The 20,596-nt window shown below is 42.7% G+C and overlaps 1 long non-coding RNA gene across 1 annotated transcript in view; it reads left to right on the top strand.

Annotated features, from left to right (window-relative positions):
- The first annotated feature begins 12,970 nt into the window (after window positions 1-12,970).
- LOC112981550 (uncharacterized) overlaps window positions 12,971-20,596 on the top strand; it is a 51,046-nt gene continuing 43,420 nt past the window's right edge. The window contains exon 1 of the long non-coding RNA XR_010392522.1: window positions 12,971-13,078. This is a non-coding gene — a long non-coding RNA (uncharacterized LOC112981550). The remainder of the gene's footprint in view (window positions 13,079-20,596) is intronic.

Genomic DNA, 20,596 nt, shown 5'->3' with positions numbered 1-20,596 from the left:
GGGAGACTGTGGCCCAGTGAGTCAGAACTGAACTGGGAGTGAGAGACCCGAGATTTATGTCCAGATCTCTACTGACTGCTGCTTCGCTTGGCGAGTCACTGCACATCACTGTGCCTCAGTTTCCCTCCTCTTTTATCTATACAGTGAGGTTCCGAGGTGAGGTTTGATCTCAATGGACAAGGCTCACTAAATATGATCACTGTTAAAATTGAAGTTTATGACACTGGTTGTTTCAAAAGACATTCATTGGACAGCCAAAATTATCCCCCCACCTTGAGAGGGTATTTAAAAAGTAAAAATCTAGAATCTCCCATCACAGTAAGAAGAATGTGGTTTCATACCATCACTTAATTTGTGAGTCATTGTATTGTAAACATTGTTACTGCTAAATTAAAAGAAAAGAAAAAAAAATCTCTGGTATGTAGTGAAATGTTTTGCCTTCATGATTTTTACAAATAGATTTTAGTGTATACCTGCAGGATCATGCTCGTTGTGATTTATTTCCTACAAACTGAAATCTCTGACATTAAGAGGGCAGCTTTCCCTGTGGAGGGAATTCAGTCTTTTTTCATTCTGCAAACCCATTTACACATACTTCAATGTGGTAAGCTCTCCTCTCAAACTGCGTGTCATCCTTGTGAACTGTTTTTGTGGAAACTCTGATAAATTTCATAGGATGTGCATGCTTAGGAAGAGTTTAGATCTTGCAACAGTGACATTTTCTTCTCACCTGGATGTCCCAGTTGCAGTTCCAGTTAATGATACGTAGCAATGATTTAAAAGAAAGTAAGTAGCCATCCATGGGTCTGAAACTCTCTGGAATTCCAGACAGAGTCCCAGGAGTAGGTAGACTGCATAAGTAGCACTTTGCAAAATTTTCTGCTTTTCCCTAAAATACGTATTTAAAACAAAGTTTTTAGACATTGATGTAAATGCAACATTTACTTCTGTTTGGCTGGACGGAACAACGGTACAGAACAGGATTAAAATGAGTGATGTTTTGTCCTGTAAGCTGCATTAAATGAGCTGGTGCAGCGTCTCTACTTTAGGTGACTCCTCTAATGCAGCTGCACCAGGTTGTTATTGATAAGTCCAAAACAGAATTGGCTCCCATGTCTTCAAAAGAGCCTGTCTTTAGTTTTTCTCCTCAGTTTCTGCTTTTTCCATACTAGGCCTAAGAACAGAGGAAAAAAAGGGGAAGAAGATGGAGAAAAAATGGGAGAGGTTTCCTAGAAAGGTTTGTGCTTTTTCTGAGACCCTCACTTCTTGCCCTTCCTCTGCCAAAGAATCATACCAAAATTGGGTTTCTTTGAATGTTTCATTCCACAGCTGATGTCTGGGAGAGTAATGGAAAGTGAAACTGCTACTGATCTGTGCAAGGCAGAGACAATTTCAGCCCCTCAGAGAGAGGTTATATAAGCTCAGCCCAGAGAGCTTACTTGTCCAGTTCAATTCATTGTGTGAGAGAGGGTTTGCTGGTTTCCTTATGTGATGCTAGAGATAGTGAGCTTGAAAGATGGTACTGAGTTGCACCTGCACTTTTCTTCTCTTTCCTACTCTTTCCCTCCAGAGAGAAGCTAGCCATCTTCAAATAGCCAAAAAGTGATTTCAGCTGCTCACTGTCCTGGAGGTTTCATCACACAAAGCTGGTTTTTGCTAACACTGTCAGTTCTGAGAAATCAGGTATCGTGTATTTTAGGAATTTTTGTTGTTGTGCATCAAGTATTGCCGGCACAATAATTGCTGAACGGTGCATAGTGATAGGTGGGGTTGAGGGTCGGGGGGCTGCAAATCCATTACAACGCGTGGAAGTTAAGAAGTGTATTTCTCCTATCTTTAACAAAGCCTAGCAGCAGTTGTGTACTCTGTTGACTTCCATGGTCTGTTTATATGTTTAAAATTTGCACGTATGCCTGAGTACCTTGTTGAACAGATGCTTCAAACAGCATCAGTGTGAGCAGTAAGGAAGGAACTTCCCCGACTTCTGTAGAGTAGAGAGAAACAGCCTCCTGTGGTTTTTCAGTTAGCTGAGAGGATCTGGAGGAGTATCTTCTCCACAGCAGAATGCACCTTATATTTGATAAGTAAAAAGTGGGGAACTATGTTTTCAAGTGGGGTAGCATGGCAATCAAGTATTTTTTGGCAATGCAGTCAAGTCCTCCCCTTTCCAAAGCATTTCAGAAGGGCACCAGGGCTGTTTACGTTCTCCTTTTCCTGAAATGCATCCAAAAGAGAGATGTAATTTATTGAGCATGTTAAACTTTTCTGAAAGTAAGAGAGAGAACGCCTTCCAGAAATGCTGTCTCTGAAAATGACATCCGCTTCCCTGCCACTCCCAAAGCATGTGCAGGACAATAAACCGTGGGAATAAAAACATTAATAGGCCTACTCGTCTGTAATGAAGATTTAAATACAAGTCTGCAGCTCGTAAGTGGCGTCGAAATAGTTCACACGGATACATCCACCCACATAAATACTCAGTGTGTACTATACACTCATCAACCTCTGAACATTCAATACTCCACAAGAAATATTTATACTTTGTAAACACACTGTGTACAAATATCCATTCATGTTTATATAATGTACCTAGCAAACAAGCTAAGCATGTGTATCAATAACATTGAGTGATTACAACTGCCTTATAAATGTGTCAATGATAAGCAAAATTCAACAGTGGTATCCATATAGAATAGCATACACTTGTGTAGGTGTCTGTGAACATAAAATAGCTTGCTATCCTGTCACATGCACGGCAGTAGCTCTCAGGTGCTATCCATATTGTGCGTTTACACAAAGTGTATGCATTTATTCACAAACACCTGCACACAAACTTGCATACCTAAATCGTGCATGTTAAAGCACCTCCTGAGAGCCTTACTCATCCAGAATACACATGCCTTCATACAGATGTAAATGTATGTATTGTCTAACAGGCAAATCTACATGTTCGAATGCTGTTCCACCACCAAAGAGCCAAACCCCTGCACACGTAACACAAACACATCACGTAACCTTCAGCAGTGTACAGTCACAAAAGTAATTTAACTTCAGGTTTCTGTTTCCATTCTGGGATCGTTAATGAGAGTTTTTGAGCAAACAAAAGCTATATTTTTTGTTCCTTCTCCATTTTTGCCTTTGTGGCAAGATAGTTGGGGAAACACCTTTCTGATGCAGGAGAGTTAATGATCTGGGAAAGGAGGCATGAAGGGGGAATCGCTTACAGTAAAGGCTTTCTCGTTCTGCTTAGTTTTGTTTGAGAGCTTTGGGATTGGGGTGGAGGGGAGGCCTGCAAGTCAAGTCATTTATTGTATCCATTTTTCTTCCAGACCCAGTTTTTTTAACGGTTCTGTCCTTGTCCTGTGTTAGCAGTGCTCATATATAGACATCTCGACCTGTATGCTTTTTATGCTTTTTTCTGCTATGTAAGATTTTCCATATTTATTCTTATTAAGCCTGTTAGTTTTGACTAAACTGTGTTTCTCAGATTGATCTGAAGGTATCTAAGAATGAAAAATCCAACTCTTTCCTTGTTAGTTGGTTGCAGGGGCTAATGAACCTGGCTGATAAAAAATACACTTTTACTTTTCATTTGAGTATGCCTGGCTTTAATTCTCACTCATTGCAAGGTCTGTCACTCACGTTTAGGCTTAGATTTGCCCCCTTGTTGTCTTCTCTCATTTGTTGTTATGAATATATTTCTATGAGAAATAGTGGATCTTGAAGTTGAGATAAGAGGGAATGTTATTTATGCTCAAGTAATTAATAGCCCATGATAAACTCTGTGCATTGCCTTGCCTTATCTCCGACAATACATGAGAGGCATGTTGCCAGAAGGTATTAGTAGGATTTTGGTGGATGGTGGGAAGGACGCTTATTGAAGTTACAGGGAAGCCAGGCGAGCTTTCCATCCCTGTGTAAAAGTGGCAACAGTTTCCATTTCAAGGCCAATGAAACAGTGGTAACTGCTGAAAGTCTGATTCTGATACATTCACTGATACAAGTCAAGACTTCATTTCCAGGAATGCCCAGTCCGACTGGTGTGCGAAACAGGGGAGTCTGTTGACGCTCTATATAAAGACATTAATGCCAAATTCTGGTCTCAGTTATGCAAGGGAAATGGAAGGACACTGCAGTGGAGCCCAGTGGGTCCCTTCACTTTGCCAGCACTAGCAGACCAGAATTTGACCCGTAAGTATTAATAGTTGTGCTTTGAGGGAACAGAGTGGGTGCTTGCGTTTTCAGACTTTCCTGCACATAAGTAAATGCATACAAGGGTGGCTTGTGTTGAACAACTGGTGCTGGTGGAATCACTCTTGTTAAAGTAAGGCCTAAATCTGCAGTTTTGCCTAAGTTTGTTTTTTGTATTACAGCGGTGTCTAGACATCCTGTTTAAGCCAGAGCCACAAAGTGCAAATGTGCAACCACTGCCTCAAGGAGCATGAAATCTAACCAGTCCGCTGCAGTCTGGGATTCACGTTCTGACATGAGCTGTGTGAGTGGAAAAAAACTTAGCCCGGCTTATTTAACTCCAGTAAAATCAGGCGTAACTCTTCAGAACTAATGCTAAATTGTGGTTGGTTTAGCTGAGATCAGAACCAGGACTTCAGGTGGTAAAAAAAGTTGTACAGCTCTGCTCTTTTATTCACAAGTTACTTGAGTCACAGTCCATCTCTAAATAGGGGCAGAAAAGAAAACCAATGACTTTTCCGTAGCTGGAAGTAGAAATGAGATGATCAGGAGAGCACAGTATTATTTACTACTCTCTAGGTAACTCTCTAACCCTGCTATAACAAGACTAGCTTTGTGTATGTCTGATATACAGCCACTGTTACTGCTTCTGATACTGAGTGGGGGCAGGTGAAGCACTCCACAGCAAAAAGCTGAGCCTTTAAATTAATACTAAATAAATGCTGTAAATAACAGTGGGCAAAGGAGAGGGGAATGGCCTTGGTTGAGCCATCTGAATAGATTTTGTTTGCCAGAGGAGATGGCAACAACTCAGCGTCTCCGGAGTGAAGCTGTAGTTATTCTATTCAAAGCAATAGCAGGAGGGATAGCGAGATGGTCTAGCTCAGGAGGTCCCTTCATTACTCACTGCACACAGCATGGCTGTTGGATATAACTGAGTCTAATTTAATACCCAAAAGGGCAAGTTATTTAAGGAAGGGTGATTCAAAATGGAAACAATTCTATTTTTTGAAGCCTCATCTTGCAATTGAAATATTTATAAAGTTCCTCATGCAGCATGAGACCATTGCAGAAATATTTTAGGGATTTCATGCTTTTCACAGTTATGCTGTGCAAATTCAGCAACACCAGCCTGCATTTACTGTGTGCAAATGTACCTTATTTTTGACCCACAGCTCTTTCAGTACATTTTCCCTTACAGGAATTTTAATCAGATTGAATTATTACTGTTTTTTTAATAGAATGCACAACCAGCCACTAGGAGCTAGGCTGAGAAACCACCAAACTCATTATACTCGTCAGTGAAGGCATATTGGGGTTCATGTTACTAAAATCTAGTCTTAAAATGTGTTCTCTTTCGATAGTACCACAGCCTGCAAATTCCGCATGGATTTAGAGCTCACAAAACTAAATGCAGAGAAAGACAAAGGTTAATTAAAGACCCCGTGAATCTGCATTTCTATCCAACAGAGGAAGCAAGTGCTTTCCCTTTTCTGCTTTTGTTAACCCAAACGTCCAGTAGCGCATACAAATCCTTGTGTGCAGCTGACTAAGCAGTGAAACTGAGCCGTCTATTCCCATTGCCCAAAAGTGAAAGAAATCCTCCATAGGAAATCATAGCAGTAGGACAGCCTGTCAGATAAAATACCTGATGAGAATCAGGATGGCAACCATAGCCCTCCATGTTTTTCACAGAATTGTCACTGAATGAGAAGAAAAAGTCACGGTAACAGGAAAATTTATGAAGGTTAACACTATTAAGTACTCATACTCCCCCCCATGTTTGTTCCTGGTTGTTCTGTCATGTGTCCGTCATTTTTATGCCAAACAAATGAGCAGTACAATCACTACTGAATTCACGCCCCATCTGCCTCCCTCGCATACGGTAGCAGAGCTCAGCTGTTTCTGTTCCTCCCAGAATAGAAAGAGGAGAGACAGATGCCAGGTGCAGGCAGAGAGAGTCATTGCCTGATGGACCCTTGAAGGAGGGCCATGAGGGGTTTGTCCTTCCCAGAATGATACTTCCCTTCACTGCCAGGCTGAAGAAAGAGACGGACTACATGGTTGAAACAGGAATTGGAAAGCAAAGGACCCCAGATTTGGGGGGCCAGTTGGAACAACACTGCAAGTACCTTTCGACAGCAGAGAAAACAGTATGTTTTTCACATTTAATTACACAATGTGAGATTTTATTGAATCATCATTGTCTCACAGCCCTGTGCTTCCCCTGCCTGTTTTCTCTACCCATCTGCTTTCAGCCTTCTTGCAGTGCGATTGCAAGCTCCTGCGTGCAGGGACTGACTGTCTCTTTGTTGTGTCTGCGGAGTGGTTAGCACGGTGGGGCTGAGTCTTGCCGTTATTCCTGCAATGCACATAATAGACAATCATAATAATGGACTGAATGAATAACTTGTCCTAGCTGGTACAAATGAATAGCCAGCCAGAACAGGGTGCTGTGCTTCATTATATACAGTATTGAAGAATGCAGCTTAATTGATGGCTAGCGCACTGGGCTGTGATTCAGAAAATGTGTGTTTCAGTCCTGATTTCCACTGACCCCTCTATAATTCTCTGAGAATCAGTGCTTACATATGTTGCTTTGTTTGCCATATCTGTTTAGGCTTCAGTTCAGGAAGACCCATGCACATGTACTGAATTTGAGGCTGGTTGTTTTTCTGAGATGGTTTTTTTTTGACTGTTTTCTCTTTGAGACAGGAGCTGTTTCTTGCTCTAGGTTCACACAACAACCAGCAAAGTGGGACACTGTCAGAGGGCATCAGATAGCCCTTCAAGGAAGGGCAGGTCATCTTCCCTGTGATTTCTCTCTCTGATCAGTATGATCACTTTTGGCTAAAAGGTTGTCCGCCAGGATAACCTGTGGCCAATCAAGGGGGCTGGGAGGAGGGCATCAAATCAGTAGGTGTGTTTGACAGTGCCGGGAAATGACCAGGGAAATGACTGAGGCTTGTGTTGTGAAAAGAATCCCTTTGGTGGAAAGGGTTATGGAGTGGAAAATGTCCAGATATGAATCCTATGACTAGGATAAACAAAAACAAAAATGTAGGTAAGAGTTCCCCTTATGTCTGTGCCTTTGGGAGTGGTGTGGGCAAGGAAAAGGAATTGACTGGCATTTAGAAGGCTGGAAGCTCAAGGAGGAAAGGCCATGCCCAGTAACTACCTACCTGGAAGACTATAGGTTTTGTGTATTTCTTTCTTCATCCCATGAAAGGACTGAACTGTGGCTCATATGGAGGATTAGGTCCTGTAGGTGGGATTAAGCACCCAAGCTCCTAGCAAACATAATGTCACTCCCTATAAGATTGTAAATGACAGAAAGAGGGGAGAGTGATGCAGTGAACAGGTCTGTGTCTGACCATGTAATCGCAAACATGTAGAAGGGACTATTTAACAGTTGTAAAGCCTCAAATGCAGTGATTTGCTAACGATTGCTCATCGAGCCAAAATGAGTCTTGAGTCATGACTCTGGCTCTGCTGGTTCTCACCAGCCAGAGCCCTGCTTTGTATCTTGGTCAGCCAGAGTCAGCTAGCGCTTTTGACTGGTGCCATCGCATAGCGTGCGTTAGCCAGAGGGGCCTGGCGCAGCGTCGAGCGCGGCGTGGGCCCCGCGCACCGGTGCTGTTTTCAGAACCTCGGACAGCATTGCCGGAGTCGCACCTACGCCGCCTTTTCCCTCAACGCCGCAGGCCACACGCCTTCCACGGCAAAGGTGGGGGGCTGCCGACCGAATCCAAAGAAACCCAAATGGTTTCCATTGGGCAGCCCGACAGAAGTGGGAATTGCTCTTTCTCACCATGACAGAGCTGCATCCCTGCACAGTGCAGGCCGTGGAAGGCATGTGAGCGGCTTATGCCTCGTTTTGATGGTTGACATAGGGTGTATGTGGTGTTTGGTACAGTTACTGTATCTAAAATAATAATTGCTCCATTATTTACATAAAACATATTCATTTAACTGCCTGAGCAGTTGTACTCTTCTGAGGAGCTTTCCTCTCTTCCTGGTTCCTGTCTGTTTCAGGCTTTATTTATGGCTCTTCCGACCTTTTCATTACTCTAAGTCTCTCAAGGATCCTGTCCTCTGTATGTTATCACATCAGTTTTTCTTGTCCTGGTTGACATTTGATTTTTATTAACTGCAGAGTAGGTAAAGCTGTTTCTCTTCCTTTTCCACACTGTGTTCTGCTCTCCAAGCAGCAGACACTTTCATTCCAGAAACACATGTGAGATTTTTTTTTCCTGAAATCTTAAGATTTGCTAGCAGGAAATGGAAAATTAAAGCTGGGTTTGAGATTAGCAGTGTCTCCTTGAGCTGATGGCAATTACAGGATAGGTACGTGGAAATGAGTCTCTGCTGATCTGCAGGGCCTAAATGTGTTTCTCAGTACCTTGTGACACACCAGAAAGTTTCCAGTGGTCACTGGAAAAGACCCTTCTGTACCTCCTACTTTTTGTGTGGTCAGAGCTCCTTCTAACTTGTGCAAAAAATGGGAGCACATGGGAGCACTACCTTTGGGAGTGCTGGAGAGAGACAGTCTGGAGTTTCCTAGCCCCTGGTTAACAGATTTGCCACACCCTTAGATGAGCAACCTCTTGTTGTTACTTACTTAACTGAAAAATCGCATTAACTCATACCATGTTAAGCAGGAATACAAGTAAAGGCACTTATTCATACCAACACCCAGAACAGACACACAGTTAGGAATATTTATGAGAGACATAGATGAAGAAGTTAAAGAAAAAACATGCTTAATCCGCTGATACACAAATATAAATCAGAGGAGTTCCTTTCTCTTTCCAGCTGTCTTGCTGTAGATTATCCTGACCAGCCGGTTTTCAGGGTCCGTGTTTTGTGTATAACTTTTGCCTTGGTGTTCTTTCCATTAAAGAACAATTCCATCAGGAAGCATGCCATGACAGTAAAGCAGATCCACTTTTTATAGTTCATTTCCCCCTTAAAGTCTTCCAGGAGGTCAAGATAGATTTAATTTTCTCTTTCCCATTTCTCATGGGACACTGGTATTATTTGATGAGCAATAGTATTTGCTACTCTGTGTACAAGGGAATATCAAATGTCTGGAAGAATTAATGAGTGTTCAAGGAGTACTGCTTTGCAGTGATCTTCAGCTAATAGCTGTATTCATCCATACACATTTAAGTAAAGCCTAGATTTGCTCATTTATCAGAAGCTTTCTTTAAAAAGGAGGAGAACAATGAGGCTGTGCTTTTGTAGAGTGAATTTGAAATTAAAATATGACGTTTAGGTGTCATTTCAGTTGTTAAGTAGCCCTTAGTTCTGGTGGGGGGGAAACAGGGATTGCAATTATGTTTAATTTGTATGCGCAAGACTTGCTTAGCAAAAGCATTAAGGATTCTTCACTGATCCTAGTTTTTCTATAGTGTTCATGGCTTTTCAACACCATCACCAAATTAGTTCTTTGGAGCAGTTGTTCACTATACTAATGTAATATATCCCACACATAGTAAAACAAACTGTTTGGCCTTTCAAATGAAAAGGACCCCCAATCTTCATAAATATTGAATTACAGAATCCCTGTATAGGGAATACAAGCTAATTCTTTTCTTTTTCACCAGCTGTGAACTGCTACATGTGATGTATGGTACAAACTCTCCAGGAAAGAGGAGCAAATTGAAAACACTACCCCTGTGGGTTCCCTTATTAGACTTGAAGTGACTGTGAAATTCACAGGACACAGCTCATTAAAACAAGGCTGCCAATCTGTGACCTCCTGAGTAGGAAGATAAAATCCGTGCTGAAAAACAGGTTGTTGCCTCGATTGTGGAATAATTCAGCTACATAGGAGAAGAACTTGTATAGCTGCTTATTAACCCGCTCATTACCAGGGCACATTGCTCCTTGTGAAAGGCATCTTGAGGAAAAGAGAAAGCAGAACTTCTTTTCCGTTAAATGGTTTTTATTTGGAAAGTACAGATTTGGTACAACCTAAGCTTTTTTTTGTAGGAATGTATTAGTTTTGAATGACATGTTCATCTGGCAGATTTCTTCACATGTACTTTCTACTGAGAATTTCACTCCCTAAATTGCCAAAAGCTTCATAGAAGGGAGGAGTGAGGGCTTGGGAGGAGGCAAGCAGAAAGGAAATTGGGCAAGTGAATCACTGCTTCAAAAACACATCAGCAGTGCTTACTTGGACTGTGGTCTTTCGACCCTGTTCCCCCATAGAGACCATGTTTCCCCCATCAGACTATATCTCTCCATGTGCAGCGCTACCGTTGGGCCAGGGCTGCCGGGTGACACAGATCCCTGGCTGTCTGGAGGAAGTGGGTAATTAGGGGCCTGCAGTGACAGATCACTCGGAAGCAGCTCAAATGAAGCGATGGGACCCCTGGATAACCGTCGTCATTCCCCATTGCAGCGACTACTCTCTGAGGTCTGTTATGCTTCTTGGCCACATTTAAGAATCTGCTATGCAACTGATAAAGTAATGAAAATTTCAACACCCAAGTATTTAATCGAGCCAAGTGGAGACTCAGTACACTGCAGGGCCATGAGGTGGTTGCTTTATTCATTATTGAGATGTTTAAACTGTATTTGAGGATATGGTCTAATAAGTGCTCTGGACTCCCTGACCCAGGGTGAATGTATCAACAGGAGGAAGATTTCACTGACAGCCTGGACTGCCCCATGAAATAATGCTGTCCTTGGAGTCTGTGGTATTGAATTCGGGCCTTTTGATAAGTGAGCTTTATGAGCACCATACTTTGTATGTGGAAAATTTAAGTTGCAGAAGCAAATGTCCTGGCTGTTGTAAATCAGCATAGCTTTATAGAACTGTCTGAAGCCAGACAAGGCTGTAGTCTACAGCAGGCAATCTGATTTGTCCTTAAGCATAAGTCCTTTAAATTCATGTGTGAGTGTACACTACCTAGGGTGCTTTCTATTATGTTAGTATCAAGGCTGGTAGAGCCCAGTTTGGTACTGAATTTTCAGTTAAAAGTTGTTTGCACAGAAGAAAAGAACAGGGTGATTTTTCCAGGGACTCACTACAGGCTCTAATAAATGCCATTCTCTTGCCATTAGACCCCAAGGAAAAAAATACAGCAAAAATGTTAACATTTGCTACTTGAAAAAAAAAGCTATCTTGGTAGGTAGGTTCAGTCCCTGAAATGATCATCTAATTCTAGTCTGACATTTTCTGTAAGTGAATAAACCTGCACCTTAATTCTATGCCTGTCAAAGATTAAATAATGCAACATCAGCTCTTTAACATGATTGATCCGAATAAAGACCATGAAAAATGTAGCCTGGTTGGAAACATTCAATGAAATAATACATTACAAAGAGGGTTTCCCCCCACACCCATTACAGCTAATATGAAAGAACAGAATTGTGGGAAAAGAAGAAATAAGATGAGAACACTTTAGCTGATGTTGCCCTTCATGAGGTAGAGTAGAATCTGAATACAAAGGAGGTTCAATAACTGTGAGTGAGATTCATGCTTTAGTGAACTAGGAGAGAATTGCTCTGATGCCTTACGAAAATCAGGCTCATTTGAGGTGCATCAGACTGGATTTCCAAAATGACAACCAGCCCAGTTGCATCTGAAAATTTTGATCCCACTCTCCATGAAAGAGGAAAGAAGAATTAGCAACCAAAATTACCTTATTTTTGACGTAGTGGGGGATTGGTATCCTGCTTGTAACATTGCCTTAGGGCGAATGGGCAGTGGGAGTTCAGGAAACAGTAGTCTTAAAAATTTCTCATGCCTTTTGTTCCATCTTGTTATTTTTTTCAGGAAGATCGAGGGAGGCAGAGATGTCTGAGTTGAAGAAACCATGAGGAGAACACTTTATCCTGTCGAACTTCAATACTGAAAACAAAGAGGACCTTAACCTGCCAGTTGTCCATCAGCTACCAGCAAGTATTCTGTGTTCTCTGAGCCACTGTCTTTTGTTTTTTGTTTTTTTTAATTGAAAATACATTCTATATTTGTCCTGGTTTAGTTCTGACTTGACAGAAGCAGCCTCTCCCTGATCCAAACCAATTCAATGATTCATTTCTTATATAGCCTACTAATTGTTACAAGGATGAATTTATTTTTCCTTTACGATATCAGGCCCTTGTTTTCTCAGAATCAAAGGGGATTTGCTACATACTTTGCTTTTCACTAAATCATTCTTCTGTCCATTTAGTAATCTAACCAGCGTTCATTTAACATCTTCCAGGTTACAGACTTTGTAAAATGGTTGTGAAACAGAGACCTACCTCATAAATGTTTTACTCTTGTATAAGTAATTTTAGTAAGTGAACTTTATGGTAGATAATCTTGTGTGCTGGGTGGCCGCTAGCTTAAAAATGCCAAAGAGAAGAGGTCTTTTTGAGTATTCAGTCCACACAAAGCACAAAAAAGAAGGTAGATAAATAGAAAATTAGGAAAGTCGAGGTTTATTTTTAGGAAGTGTTTATTCTTAGAAGAGGTAAGTCCCAGCCAGATTGGACTCAGCAAAACATTTGTACACAACGTTCTGATCTGCAGGCATCCAGATACCCTTCAAGAGCACAACGTACACGGTACCGGCTGGCCAACCCTCCACCGGCATGGTTCATCGCAGGAAAAGTGTCTGATTTATTTTGCACCTATGCTATTAATAACCAGGGTGGAAGGGGAAAACTGATAGGTTTTAAACACTAGGATCATTCTTTAAAGTCAGATTCTATTTGGCATAGACATTTTTTTCTGTCCCAATTAAATATATGATCCTCTTTCTCTAAATAGTGCGTGATCCAAAGATGAAGGAGGATGTTACTGGAAAGACTCTAAACTGACATCAAGAGGATTCGTATTTCATACCTAATTGTTACTTGGATGCTTTAGGAAGACTGCTCTTGGGTGAGTAGCCACCCTTTGAACACAGCTGACTAAAGTCATAGCAACTGTTGCAGGATAGGAGTGATACCAAGCTGTGTCTTGCAAGGCAATCTTAAAGACTAGGATGGCCTGACACAGTCTGGCCCTCTGTGCCACTAGTGATTATGCAGTGAATCTTCAGCACATTTGGCAATGCAGGAAAGATTGTTCAGAAATTAAATTGCTAGTTTGGGACTGAGCCTTAAACTCGGTTCCTAGGACAGTTGGTCACGTATCAGTGGCTGGCAGCATTGACCCCTTGCTGGAAGATTGTGCCCCCACTGTAGTAGAATGCAGAAAATTGCTGGAAAGTTACAGCTTGGATGAACTAAGTACAAAAGCTACAGCCTCTGGCTGAGAGGATGCCCTTCTCAAATGGCTTTAACTCCAAACTGTTTAGAAAGTGGGAAGGGAGAAGCTAGACAGCAATTGTGAAGGACTGAAGTGAAGATACACTCCCTGCCACTTGTAAAATCAAGTCAGAACAAATGGGGCCTCTCTCGTCCCCCCTCTATAGCCATACATGCTGACAGCAGCTCTGGTTCCTGTTTGTTTTCCCCTTTCCTATCGGAGCACATGGCTGTCCAAAGGAGGAATCCTTTCACCCTGATCTGCAAAGTTCTTGAGAGGTGTTAAGAGTAAACTAGGTGTGAACAATGCATGAAGTGGGCACACACGTGGAAGCTGAGGTGTGAAAGCATTTGCTCAATAAAAATAGAACTAGGCTGTTGGCAGAAAAAGGTGTCTCTAACAGATAAGCCCAGAAGTGACTGACAGGTGTTTGGTTTATGTTTTGTTAATGCATGAGTGTGAGTCTCTTGACCTTATGAGGAAGGAGAGGGAGTTTACTTGGCTAAGCTCAGCCACCCTGTCTGTCCCAGAATACACCACCCACCAACTCCTGGTTTTCCCCTTGCAGCCATATTTCTCCTTCTGCTAGAGGTGAGCCCCAGACAAAACACTGAATCCACTTACTGCTGGTCTTTGGAAAAGTTTGGGTTCATCTCCAACTGCATGCTGTTTTTAAATGGGCTGTTGTATTGCGCCTGGGGACAAATCTCCATTGTTACGTGTTGGCTATGTCCAAATGCTGTGGTCTTAACAAGTGCCGTGAGCTGCTTTTGGCAGGACAGGTGAGGTCATAGTTTCTTAACACCGAAGGAAATGCACCTCTCTTGATTCTATCTGGAAGAGCCAATACCAGTTTTTGTTCCCAGCCTATCACATAATGTGCTTAGTTGGAATAGAGGATGCATGACGGATATCCAAACATAATTTATCCCATGAAAAAGTGTGAGCTCTATTCCCTCTTGAATTTGGTGGGCTTATTGTGGGGGAGTTGCAACTCTTAATTCCATAGGATCCATCCAGACAATCCTCTTTGATCATCCTTGGCACTGGAAAGCTTCTCTGTGTGCTTGATTTTGAAGTGGGAGGATTCTTTTCAGGTGAAACATTTATAAATCAAGGCTTTTGTTGAATAAGCAGTAAATTGCTGTATGGGTTTGATATGAGCAACCCTCATGTATAACCGTCATGCTACAGATTGCAATACTGCCTTCAATCCACAGTTCTCATTCATTCACATCCTACAGAGATCAGCATATTATAAGCAGAAAGAGGTTTACCAGGCAAACCGCAGTTCCTGTCTGTATTATTATGAGGTGTGATATATGGCACATTTGATGTAAATGTAGCTGGAGTGCAATTGAGAAGCCTGTCTTGCAAGGCAAACAAAGAGTAAAAGACTAACAGATCTGACATTGAGAAGATGGATATCTCCTTTGGATTTGCACTGTTTGGCCTGCTGTGTATTTTGCTGTCTCACTCAACCAGCTACCATGCAAGCTCTAACCCTTCTTCTTTTCTGCCAGAAAGGCTAAAGCAGAAAATGGAATTACAATATAAGCAAATGCACACTCTTTCATGTAGGCACACATAGTCTAGTGAGTGGGCAACCAAACAGGGGGAGGGAAAGGAGAAGGGAGTCAAGCACTGGGCCTGCTGAAATCAATGGCAGTTTTGCCACTGGCTTCAGTGTAGTTCAGATTTGGCCTGCTGGGAGCAAGCACTGCGAATGAAACTTCAGAGACCCCATGGCTATAGATGCACTTAAACTTTAAAAGCATTAGTAGTGCATCTAAATTTAGAGTGCTGCACTTCTGTTTCATTAGGAATTCTGCTTTGATTCCAGATAGACTCCACAGAATCTGTCCCCAGAAAAGACCCACGCTCCACTCTGCCTGACGCGCAGTACAGCAGGATCTTTTATTTTTAAAACGGCCTCATCTAACCTGCAGCTGCTCAAAGCTGGGCATCTTTTCTGCTTTTGTTCTCGTTCTTGGAATGTGAACCTCTGCCACCCTCTATACTTTATAGGGCATAGGGCAAATATTGTTGGGCTGGGACTACTAAAAAGAGAGCTGATTTTAGCCTAAAACAGAATAATGAAGCCTTGAATAGATGTCTGCAAAGAAAAGAATCACATAGCAGTTTGCAAACATTACTTATGTTTCAATTCCCATTGCCGTCATCTTTGGGCAGGCAGTTAGATGCATTCACATGTGTTTTATAGATTGGTAAGCTGAGACACAAAGATGCTGAAAATCCCGGTCTTCACATGAATGGCTTTGCTGAGAATGCAAAACAGACTTCCTACTTCTGAACCTCCTCACCCCTTCTTTAGGCACTGAGCATCCTACTTCTATGAGTTCAGATGCTGTCATCTGAATGCTATCTGAGAGCCAGCAGAAACCTCTGGGGAAACTGGTTTAGGCTTTAGAAAGGACAGCTGCTAGTGTCACAGCTGGGACCCTGACCCAAACCTTTGAAACCATGGCCAATGATTTTAATAGATAAGTGCATAGAAACACTACAGTCTTCAAAGGGAATCCATTATTTTCAGAATCCGAAAGGCAATATCTTTGTTTGTGAGAGGAAGGAATAATTTCTTTAGCTGGAAATAGAGGGCTCTGTCTTTCTAGGGCTGGCACTAGGGAAAAAACAGGACCAAATGCTTCAAATCACAATATATTATACTTCTCAAAAGTATTCCAGTAATATAGATTGTTAATGCCTGTTTTTGCCCTTTTTTGTTAAAGTATACCTCAGTGTGGACCTATCTAAACACCTATGAAATTTTTTAGCCTTTTATTATTTTTAAAGGGTCTAACATCTTTTCACCCAGTATTTCCTAAAAATCTGTTTTTTGGCTGGCATTGTATGTCACTTCTCAGCTCAAAATGAACTTGAGCAGATGGGCTTGAAATCCCAATTTGGATCTTGCTCATTTTTTTTCTGGTCTCATTTGTTAATGGCCAGTAGGATTGTTAGACCAGAAGCACTTTTGTGATCTCATGAGAGATGATGCATGTGACTTTCTATTTTCCATGGAAACCGGAATAGGAAATAGTTAACAAAAAGCTCCCCAGCTCTCCACTGTGAGAGAGCAGCTTAAGAGATCTGGGGGAAAAAAATGTGCTTAGAAGCAGTGCTCTCTGAACCTTCTGGTGGAGCATGTGCCTGGGTCAATCAGTTTCACTAGCAGCTCTCCAGAGCCTCATACCCACTGCTGAGGACTGCCTGGACCTTTCTCTCGCTTGCCCCACTTGCACTGTGGGGCAACCAGAACAGCTGCCAGAGAGCGAAATTCTGAAAATCCATCCCCAAGGGGCTCTGACTGACTTTGAGAGCTCATTTGGTCTAAAGCTTGCAGAAGTGCCTTCCTGACGGGAGTCCTCAAAGCAAGACAGCTCTATACCTCCCCTTTTTAGAGGTGATTAATTCCAGCACCTCTTGGACTCTGGGCCGCCCACATTTAATCTGAGATTCTCGGGAAAACAGGGGCTTCCCTTGCTTTGGGACATCATCTGCCTGATGCAGTTCATCGTTGTGAGCCATGATCTACCAAGCAGTTGGTGCATGGGGTCGTAAAGTAGCAGAGAGGCCACAGATCTGTGCTGCAGCAACAAAGATGCCACTTAAGAATGAACATGGTGCTGCCTCCTATTAGGGAGGCACCTGCTTGTGAAGTCTGTGGGGCAAACGCTTCCCCATATATTGACCTTCACCATCTTGTGTCTCAGTTTCTCCTATACTGTAAAATGGGGCATCTCCCTCTCAGGACTGTTCTGTGGCTTTACTGATGCTGGTAAAATGCTAATAGTTGTGCAAGAGGCATTAGTGGAACATTGTTACTGGTTAAGCTTTTTCCTTGTGTGTCTGGACTATGACGAAAAATCTCCCTGCCGCTCTGTCCCTTGATATTTTTTCATAGCCAGTCACGTCCCCTCAGCTCGACAGCTTTTCCTTGGGGAGCAGTCGTCATCTGCTTTTTCCCTGGCAGGCCATGCAGGAAAGAAGGGCTATGATTCAACAGCAAAGCAAAGCAGTCAAAGCCACACAAACACCTGGAGATTAAACGCCTCCCTCCCCACTTGGATTCCCAGGTAACTTGCAGAGTCTCCGCGTGCTGTTTCTGAAACACAGTTGTGTCTGGAAAGAACCTATCTGGGTATTATACAGCACAGGGCATATTTTTAAAGTCCTTTTTTCTTCTTTTGCCCCTCTTTTCAAGGTCTTTCTCTCTTTGATTTATGAATTTGGAGACCATCTTTAATTATCTCCCTTGAACAGCTGCCTGAAGCAACATTCTCTAGGAGTTAGGCAGAGTCTGTGTGCAGCCCCCCTGGGTTTTGCATAGCAACATGCTGTGTGGAATGACCATTAATACACAGTGTGAAGGGCATAGTTTCCTGTTGCCATGCTATTGGGGTACAAACAGGTTCAGATCTGCTTGTGCATGCACACAGACTGTCGTGCACGCATGCTTGTACACATTTTCTCTCTCCTCCATAGCCAGTACACCAGAGTGATTGTTACAAGGAGCACGTTAGTCCCAAACATGAATAGCAATGATGAACATCTATCAGAGTGCAGACAGGCCTGCACGCATTCCCACTGCATACTGTTTCGCAAGCACCTTGTGGTCTAGTTTGGATCTGGGCAATCAGCTTTCCCTGTGTTAGGCTGTTCTATAAGGCTCTGTCAAATTTACAGTCAAAGGAGGGATTGGCATTTCTGTGTGTGAGGATGAGGAGGGCATATCCAGCTTTCTCAGGCTATCTGATGTTGCAGCAGCATATATTTCCAGCTCATTCAAGACCCTGGGTAGGCAGTTGTCTGATCAGTCCAAAGCAAAGCATGGACTGCCATAGCTTCACACCAGTAGCAGACTAGTGTCTTTACAAGCAAGATTGGAGCTCCCATGTGTTTACACACACTGTGGTCTCATCTCTCACCGAAGTCCATCTCTGTCACCATCCTGATGCACCCACTGAAACATCTTTTGAGAGCCTATTCTCTAGGCTGAAAATGCCAACTTGTGCACTCCATCACAGATGTACATGAGGTTCTTGAGTTTACTCTGTGCCTTCCATGCAACCGGAATTTGTAAGGGGGTGAAAATGCATCTGGAAGGCTCCCAGCCAGTTGGAGGAGTCAAACAACTGGAGTCTTTTCAGAGTGGTCCTGACTTCAGGCAGAGGAGGGCAATCTATTCTCTTCCCGATTGACTGTAGGTATCATCTGCTGTGCATGGTAGGATGCAAAACTGGAGTTTCTGCCTTTTCCACCTGTGAGTAAATCCTGTTTCAACTCCCTTAAATAATTTCATACGAAAAAGCTTGCAACAGCTTTCCCTTGGAAGCAGGTGGATTGTTGTCAAAGCCTCAGAAAACCCCTTTGATGTGGGGCAGACGAGTGGGAGAGATGGTAATGAGCTGCTGGGAGCACTTCAATCACTAGAGAAGGAGATCAGCATTTCTGAAGCTGATGGAGCAGCACGTTGCAAGAACTATCATGCTGTCAGCTCCACACTCACAGACCAAGGGGATAAGGAAATTGCTGATAAAAAGGTTATAAATGCCCCAGTCCTTAATGCTCAGGGACGTGGCTCCTAAGGGAGTTCTGAACTTGTAAATTTATGGAAACTCTTTTGGGTTAGTTTTTAAGCTTAAACATGTGTGGTGATTCAGTGGCAAAACAGAGATGCGTTTTGTGTTTCACCAGCAGAGTGAGTGAAAGTGAAAGCTGGGGCAGTTTGCCGGTATCTAGGATCCACAGATATACCAAGATAGAGGTCTGTTGGATCCTTTAGCAAATATCCATCGGGTGTCTGAAAATTAGCCCAGCTTGGACTTGGAGTTTGACATCGCAAGTCTCTTGGCATAGGGGCATATTTGAAAGTATTCATAGTAAGGAAAACTGAAACCGAGGGGGTTTGGAAATGCAATGTGGACCTTTGTCTTTAATAAGATAAATCAGACTGTTTCATCCACGGGGTTTGGATTTTGGTGGTGTCAGATGCTCGGCCCCTAAACTCTCCCATAGCTCTTGCAGTTTGGCTGAGTCGGGGGGAGCTGCTGCTCTGTGTCTTCCAGAGGCTGGTGGTCCTTGATTACCTTCTCTATTTTAAGGACGGCTCACCTTGCAGCCATGCAGTCCTGAGAGCTAGAAGGAGCAGGGACTGCAATGTAACGTTAACATCTCTGCCAGACTGTTCAAACTCTGCTTAGCAATCGAAGGAGCAGACAATGTTCTTCTGTCCACCTGACTCTGGTACTGATACACTGCAAGGCTCTGCAGAATCCCTTTTTCCCTGTGTTGCAACCTGTTCACATTGTAAATGCTTTGGGACAGGAGCTCTCTCCTTCTCTTGTGGCACAGCTCAAAATGGAAAGGGGTTTCTGTCTTGGGTGGAGCATGTCGATACTACATTTATACATAAAATGCTAGTGACTGAACTCTCTTGTAAAATGGCTTTGAGCCCAACCACGTTAAGTAAGGACCTTAAATTAAGCAAAAGGTATAACAAACTAGATCCAAAGATTGCAGATAGAGATTGTCTCCTGGACCCGCTTATTAACATTCAGCTTTACCTCCCCTGCTTTTGCCAGTCCCATGCTACCTCTGTGGCTATTGCTGCAGGAGTGTACATGGAAATGTGGTTTTAGGGATTTATCCTAAGCTGTTTCACAGCTGGAGACAAGCAGGAACAGCCAGCACACCCACTGCAGCTCAAGAACCGATGCATTAGCCACTTCCTGATATTTAACCTGACCTTTCCCATTTTCCGTCTCTTGCATAAATGCTCCTACTGCTATTTGTTTCCGGGGCAGATGAATGCAGTAAAGTATCCTGCCACTTGCAAATACAGTAGTCCTGAGACAATATGACGTAGCTGTATTGGCATGAGCTTGACGTAAGTATTCTGTTAATGTCCTGTGATGGTGAATGGTTTGCTTACCTTCTCCTGGCATCTGTGTGAACTACAGACTTTTCCAGGTCATGGCTACCTGCTGCATAGCTACTTTTCCAGGTAGTAGCTACCATCTGCATAGCTACTATAAGAATAGTAGAGATGATAAATTAATTCCCTGAGCCAAATTCCTCTTTGGCAGAACTGCAGGATCACAGTTCAGTGTCCTTTGCTGAATAAGA

The sequence above is a fragment of the Dromaius novaehollandiae genome, chromosome 21, assembly GCF_036370855.1.
Source record: "Dromaius novaehollandiae isolate bDroNov1 chromosome 21, bDroNov1.hap1, whole genome shotgun sequence".
In the NCBI taxonomy this organism is placed as follows: Eukaryota; Metazoa; Chordata; class Aves; order Casuariiformes; family Dromaiidae; genus Dromaius; species Dromaius novaehollandiae.
The sequence above is the reverse complement of the archived record's forward strand: the minus strand, read 5'-3'. Positions and strand labels throughout refer to the sequence as shown.